This window comes from Dothidotthia symphoricarpi (genome assembly GCF_010015815.1).
Source record: "Dothidotthia symphoricarpi CBS 119687 unplaced genomic scaffold P153scaffold_29, whole genome shotgun sequence".
NCBI classification, from domain to species: domain Eukaryota; kingdom Fungi; phylum Ascomycota; class Dothideomycetes; order Pleosporales; family Dothidotthiaceae; genus Dothidotthia; species Dothidotthia symphoricarpi.
The window spans coordinates 211175-219164 of record NW_022985036.1 but is presented as its reverse complement, the minus strand read 5'-3'; positions in this window follow the sequence as shown (position 1 = coordinate 219164).

The window sequence follows — 7990 nt, the reverse complement described above, 5'->3', positions numbered from 1 at the left end:
TACTCTTACAGCCTAGAGTTAGGGAGGCTAAGTCCTTTTAAGGCCTATTTTCTAAAGGAGAGGTAGTTCTTAATAAGTACTGTAAACTACTCCTTATTAATATTATAGGCCTTAATATCTACTATCTTACTAGTATATAGGTTAGACTGCTTATATAGCTTAATAGTAAGAGTACCTACATTTTATAACCCTCCTATAGAATAGGTAGTAGTGTAGTTCTTAGGCTATTCTAGCTTTTATAGGCTATTTCTAACCTACTTATAGAAATAGGCTAGCTTTTCTAGGATAGTATAGCTAGGCTAGCTAGTAATTACTTCTTAAGTAAGATTTACCTAGTAGTAGTGCTAATCTATATAGCCTAGGCGCTTTATATAGAATATAGTATTTATTATCTAGTTAAATACGTAGAAGGTCTACAGCTATAATATAGAGTAGGTACCTTAAAGCTTAATATTATAGGCCTAGATAATAAGCTATAGCTTATAAAAGACGTTCTTCTAGCTGTTATAGGTACCTATAATAGTAGAGTAGTACTACTAGATATTTACCTAGAGCCTATCTAGGTTCTTTTCTATAATTAGGTTAGCTAATATAATACTAGTAGTATTACCTACCTCTTACCCTATCTCTGCCTTAACGTGTACCCTTATATATACGTTCTAGAAGCTAGTAAAATAGTACTATATAATATTTATTCTTACCTCTTTATATAGGGCTAGATAGATAGCCTAGTTAAATAGTCTTTTTAGTAACTTATTATCTAGGTAGCTAACAGCGTCTTAGTAGCTCTTACCCTTAATAAATAGGTAGTAGAGAAAGAATAGGTAGGTAGTAAAGTTATAACTAGCTAAAAAGATACTGTATTTAAGTATAATATACTTTATATAGTATATAGAGGCCTCCTAGTTAGCTATCTTTACCTTTTAATCTTACTAGATAGACTATAGGTAGTTTAGATACTAATATATATAGAAAGCTATCTAGTAGATAGTAAGGCTTCTTGTTCTAAAGGTTATACTATCTATGTTAAACTACTACTTAAGAGTACTTCTTTATACTATAAGTTACTAGAGAGCCTAAGATACCTACTCTAACTTCTTTAGGCTTAGTTTTAGTAGTACCTATCTAGAGCTAAGTATTCTATAGCTAGTAAGTAGCTTATCCTACTAGATCTACTTAGAAAGCTAAAAAGGCAAAGACAGGCTTAATTATATAGTTTTATTAGATAGAAAAAATCTAGCTAGAGTAGCTATAGGTATATTATCCTTGTCTTTTAGCTTTACTAGGATAAGGCTCTTAATTTACTTACTAACCTATACTAGTATCTATACCTTTAGTACGTTAGTAGAGATATTAGGCTAGCTACTTACTATATAAATATATAAGTATAGGGCTAGAAAGGAGGTAGTATAGGAACTTACTATATATATAATAATAGGACAAGAATATAGTACTAAGGGTATCTATTACTTTTCTTTACCTAGAAGGTAGCTCTCTTCTATTAAGTAGACTAGTAGGCTAACTTATTTTACTTAGGATTTCTATACTGTCTACTAAAAGGGGGTATAGGCTAAGGCTATTACTATTACCTAGGCTACTCTCTACCTTCTCTACTATAGGTAGATCTAGCTATCTATTATCTAAGTAGCCTATATTAGATCCTTCTGCTTCTATATTAGGTTTAAATATATATAGGCCTAGCTCTTCTATATTTATAGAGTCTAGTACAGCTAGTGTAGGTATTAGATATAGTAAATTTAGCTATTCTTCTCTAGGCAGCGTTATATATACTCCTTCTATTAGGTATACTTTATATATAGGCGTACTAGAGGTACAGCTTTCTAGGAATAGGCCTAAAGAAAAGAAAGAATTATCTTACTAGTTACTAAGAAGGCTATTCTTACGCTATAGTAGCTAGGGCAGCAGTAATAATAGTAGTATAGAAAGAGTAAAGCTAGGTAGAATCTAGAACCTAAATATAAGATTTCTCTCTCTTCTTTTACAGTAATTCTAGCTATATATAGCTTAATATCTTATACGTATTAAGTTCTCTAGGCCGTTCTCTGCCTTTCTTTTAGAAGAAGGTATAGTAATAGTAACTCTAGTTAGCTAGTTAAATAATAGTAAAAATAGTATAGAGCTAAAAGGTATAAGTTAGTAAGAAGAAGATAGGTAGAATAGTATAAGAAAAGAGTATAGAATAGATAGTTTATATAGTAGATAAGAATTATCTACTTCTTCTATTACGCCTATTAAGTAAGCTCTTAGTACCTACTTTATAGTTTACTATAGTTACTAGCAAAGTAAAATATAGGTAAAGAGTAGACTCTTAGAGTAGATATAGTATAAGAAATTAATAAAAACTAAGATATCTATTATAGATACTCTAGGTACTAAGATTATTTCCTAACACTAAACTCTAGACTATCTTTTAAATAATTTCCTAGCTGTTCTTTATAATAATTTTTATAAAGGTTCTTATTAAGACTTTCTAGAGGGCCTCTTTCTAGATACCCTAGAAGACCTATAGAAAGAGGCCCTAGAAGACCTATAGAAAGAGGCCCTATAAGGCTTAACAGGTTTTTTTATAGGATAAAGAGGCTTTTCTAGCTTACTAGCTAGCTTTTCTAGCTTACTAGCTAACTCCTCTAGCTTACTAGTAGGCTCTTTTAGCTTTTCTAGTTTATTAGCTAGTTTCTCTAGCTTACTAGTAGGCTTCTTTAGCTTCTTTAGTTTACTAGCTAGCTCTTCTAGCTTACTAGTAGGCTTCTTTTATATAATCTAAATAGTTTTAATCTTTTTATCTAGGTTACTAGCTACTATTATACTAAAGCCTTTTTAGGCTATATACTTATTTTATAGTAAGTATACGTATATAAACGTAAGCTTTAAGCCCCTATTACCTCTAAGTAAGAACTTATTAACACTCTCTTTTATTACCTTAAATAGGCTATATAAGAATAGATACAGTTTTATAAAAGAAACTATAATTAGCTTTTTATAGCCTAGAGTGCTAAAGTAAGAACTAAGAGTCTTCCTAAGCTTAAAGAAGCTAAGGTAGGCAGTAAGTATAAAAATAATTAGGTAATAGCCCTACTATAATAGCTAAGACTAGAAGTAGGCTTTTTAGATATACTTTTAAAACTAGCCTAGGGCTTTATAGTAAGCAGAGCTCTTATTATAGTTACCTAAGCTATACTTCTACTTTATATAATATACCTTAGCTATATTATAGTTAGAGTTACTAGGTTACTAAGGCTCTATATCCTTTGCACTTTATTCTATAAAATCCTAGAGAGTTATTTCTATCTTAACTAGCTTTATATAGGTAATAAAAGTCTAAAAGTATACCTAGGCTATACTCTTATTAACTACGCTAGTAATATAGTTAAGGTAGGTATAGAACTTATCTAATACTTTAGAAGAACTAGAAAAAGAAGAAGCTTTATTTTACTTTCTTTATAAGGCTTATATATAGCTTCTAAAGTCCTTACAGGTATAGTCTTATATATATAAGATCTGCTATAAAGCTTATAAAGTAATAAGGCTGCGTAGCTAGGCTTATACTTCCTTTATAAGATCTAGCAGCTTTACGCGTATAGGTAGTAGTAGTAAATTACTAAAACTACTAGAGCCTAACTCTACTTATAATTCTAGCTAGCTTTAGTTTTATCTAAGATAGGTAGTATTAAGAGAATCTATATACTAACACTTCCTAGTAGGTATCTCTACCTTAACTATAGTAACCTTAGTAGTAACTTCTATAACCTTAGTAGTAACCTCTGTAACCTTTTTCTTCTCTTTCTTCTCTTTCTTAATAGTAGCTACTTCTATAGCTACTTCTATAGCTACTTCTTTCTCTACTATAGCTACTTTTATAGCTACTTCTATAGCTACTTCTTCTTTTACTATAGTTACTTCTATAATAACTTCTATAGCTACTTCTTTCTTAACTACAGCTACTTCTATAGCTACTTTAGCCTTAGCCTCTTTCTTAACTATAATAACTTTCTACTTAATAGTAGTAACTTCTTAACTATCTTCTTTCTCTATAGTAGAGATATCTACTACTATATTTTCCTCTTCTTTTTCTTCTTTTTCTTCTTCCTCTTCTTCCTCTTCTCTTACTACTTTTTCTTCTTATTATATAGTAGTTTTATCTAGAATAGTAGTTATTACTCTAGAAAGCTGCTCTTCTAATTTCTTCTTTTTTAGCTCTTCTATCTTCTCTCTTTACTCTTCTATCTTTTCTCTCTGCTCTTTTATCTTCTCTTTCTACTCTTCTACCTACTCTTTTACCTACTTTACCTACTTCTTTATCTCTTCTTTCTCTACTTCTAATTCTAGAGGTAGTATATATTTTATAATCTAACTTTATTCTATTACTATAACAGCCTTATTATTATCTTTACTCTCTATATTAGTATCTTTATTACTACTTTCCTTACTAGCTTTCTCTTCTATAGGTATCTTTAGATTTATTTTAATAATAACCCTTACTATACTATACTAAAGAGTAGTAGGTAGCTACTTATTATTAAATACTAAAAAGGCACTTATAATCTTAACTAATTTACCTATATTAGATATAGTCTAGTAGAAGTAAGGTAAGCTTCTATATCTAGAGTTATTAACTATTACTACTTTACTAAAGTAGATTAGCCTTAGTAGAGTTCTAGAAGAGGTAACTTAGTTATTAAGAAATACTCCTTCTAGAAGGTATTACTTTAGAGTAAGAAGAAGCTTATTAAGCTAGCTATACTAGTAGATTTACTACAGTACTAGTTCTAGATTATAGGCTATAAATAGCTAGTTACTATAGGCTAGTAAAGAGAAACTATAGTATTCTACTAGCTTAGTAAAGTAGAACTAGTATATTATAAACTTAGTATTATATTATTTATTTAAGTAGAGAGAAGTATAGGTAAAGTAGCTAATATAGTTCTAATTAACTTTATAGGAAGTTATAACTAGGCTATAAAGCTAGGTTAAAAAAGTTATAGTAAAAGGTATAAATAGATAGAGGGTAAGTAGAAGTTATAGTAAACTATTAATCTTGTTAGAAAAAGGTAGGTTATTAAGGAAATCTAGAATTTAGGTAAAGGCAGAGCTATAGCTCTATTTAATAAGTAGGGTAACGTAACATATTATCCTCTTATCTTACTTACTAAGAGATTAACAGAAAGAATATACTACCTTAAACCTAAAGTAGTTAGTATTTTATATATAGTTTTAAAGAAGGTTAGAAGGAGGTATAGATTACTAGTATCTTACTAAATAATATTATATTATACTTATTACTTTAAAGTAGCTAGGAAGAAGTTAAAGCTAGGAAACAATATATAGCCTATATAAGTTTAGATAGGCTAATTAGCTACATAAATTCTATTATAAGGTATATAGATATTAGCTCTATTTATATAATTTTTTAAAGAGATTTCTATTCTTATACTAGTATATAATATATACTTATAATAAGAAAAGTATACGCTAGAGTAGCTATAGGATTCTATTATATATTCTCCTAAATTAAGGCACCTATTTTATAAGATATAGAAATCTAGTAACCTCCTTAAGAGAGAACTTCTATAGGCTTAGAAGTAGTAGAAGCCTTCTTATTATTTCTACCTTAGAGTTATTAATAGTAGCTATTATAGAGATAGCCCTAAAAGAACTTTACTTTTTAAACTAAGATTCTAGCTTAAGAAAAAGCTCTAGAGTAGCCTAAACGTAAAAGCAATAGCTATAATAATAAATAAAATACTATAGTAAATCCTTCTCTTTAATAACAGCACTATTAAGAGATAAGGTTATAACTTTATATAGATTAAAAGCTACCTTATTAAAAGCTTTTTATTATTTTTTATTTAGTCTATATATAAAGCTAATAGTACAGACTACTCTCTAGGTGTTTATATATTAACGCATCTACGCATTACTACTAGAGTAGGTATACTTAATATTATTCTAAAAAGTATATATAAGTAGATTAGCTTTAGAGCTTTCTCTTATTAAGATTACTCTTTCTAAGATAGAAAGGAGGCTAGTAACTTCTTTTATCTATAAGTTTACTACTATACTAATCTCTATCTATATCTATTTTATAATATTAAATACGTATATAGCTTACTAGCCTACCTTAAAAAGTAGTTCTAGAGAGCTAAACGCAGTACTATATATATAATTATTTATAATTAACTCTAGATACCTTAACTACTTAGAAAGGGTAGGAAGAAAGGCCTATATAGCTAGAGCCTTATTATTATCTTTAAATACTGTAGTAGTTTAATAGATTTAGGATAGGCCTAGGCACTAGAGGTAAAGAATAGCTAGAATAAGGTTACTAAATATATAAGAGTTTGTTCTTATAGAAAAGTTATACTAGAAGAGTTTTATAATCCTTAGAGTATTCTAGTTTATAAGGAATTTAGTTATGCTTATATAGAGAGATTTTTAAGTATATAGTCTATCCTTTAGTAAACACTGCAGCCTAGTAGCTATTAAGTAAGTAATCTTCTAGATAGGAAGAATAACCTTAAATATATAGGCCTTATAGCTATTTATACTGTCTAGGCTATTATATCTATCTAGGAGATATTTCTAAGTTTCTTAGTACAGCTTATATATAAGATAGTATATTACTAGTATCTATATACTCTTATATCCTAGCAAGTCTATACTACTTATAAATATAAGATTAACCTCTAATTAAATAAGAGTAATCTTCTTTTATAATAGTATATTAGTAAATACTCTAAAGAAATAGTAGATAGCTAACTAACTACTTACAGTATATATATTAGAATACTTTACTAATTATAAAGATAGCTTAAAGCTAAACTAGTTATTAGCTAGATATAGAATAGAGCTAAGATCTAAAGAAGGTAATCTTTACCTAGGTAAACTATAACTACTTCTAGGATCTAGCGTAGATCTTATAGGCGTTTAAGAAGAAATATATACTTAGGAAGGAACTAGCTTTAGTAGGCTTAAAGAGGCCTTATAACTCTTATTTATCTAGACTTATCCTTAAGAAGGTGTACCTAACTATAAAGTTATAGTTATTTGCCTCCTTTAGGTTAGAGTATAGCGTTACTAAGGAGTAGAATAATTCCTAGCTTAGAACTATTTTTTATATTAGGCTAGCAAAGTCCTAGAAGGCCTATAGCTTAGTATTTATTGTATTAGTAGAGGTATATATTACTAATCTCTATAAGTTAAACTAGGAGAGCTTATTTAAAGTATAGTAGTTATAAAGAAAGGTCTCTATCTATAAGGACTTAAAAATACTACTAGTAAAGACTTAGGTTAGCTACTCTTATACTAAAGTTATAATTATAGGATTTCTTATTCTATATATTATTATCTTTTGTAGTTATCCTTAGTTATAGGGATAGGAGAATTAGCATTCCTATCTATACTATTACTCTAGTATATAAGATTAATATTAATATTAGACTCTTCTAGTTAAGACTAGTTAGAGCCTAAGTAGTTACTAGAGGAATTATTATCTAACTAGTCTAAAAAGAGAGAGCCCTCTTAAAGAGAATAAAGAGTTAAGGATAAAGAAAGCTAGGTCTAGAAGATAATAGTAAGTAACTAGTATAAAACTTAGGGCTAGACTAATCCTTTAACTTTATAGAGTAACACTGTTTATACTTCTAAAGAAATCTACTATTAATATAGAGTAGTATAAAGATAAAGTAAGGGAGAAAGCTTTCTCTATAATAGTAAATAGAGATAGGTTAGCTATAGTTTAAATAGTAATAATAAGGAAAATAAAAAGAAGACGTAGAAAGTTATATAAACTTATTATATATAGGTATAGTCTACTAAGTAACGCTTAAATTAGTAAATTAGCTTTTAATTATCTACTTTAGTTTATTTATTATAGTTTATAAAACAAATAAAGAATATTAATAAATAGATATAAGTTAAAAGATAAGTTATAATAGTTAAGAAAGAAATACTACTATATAACTATATTACT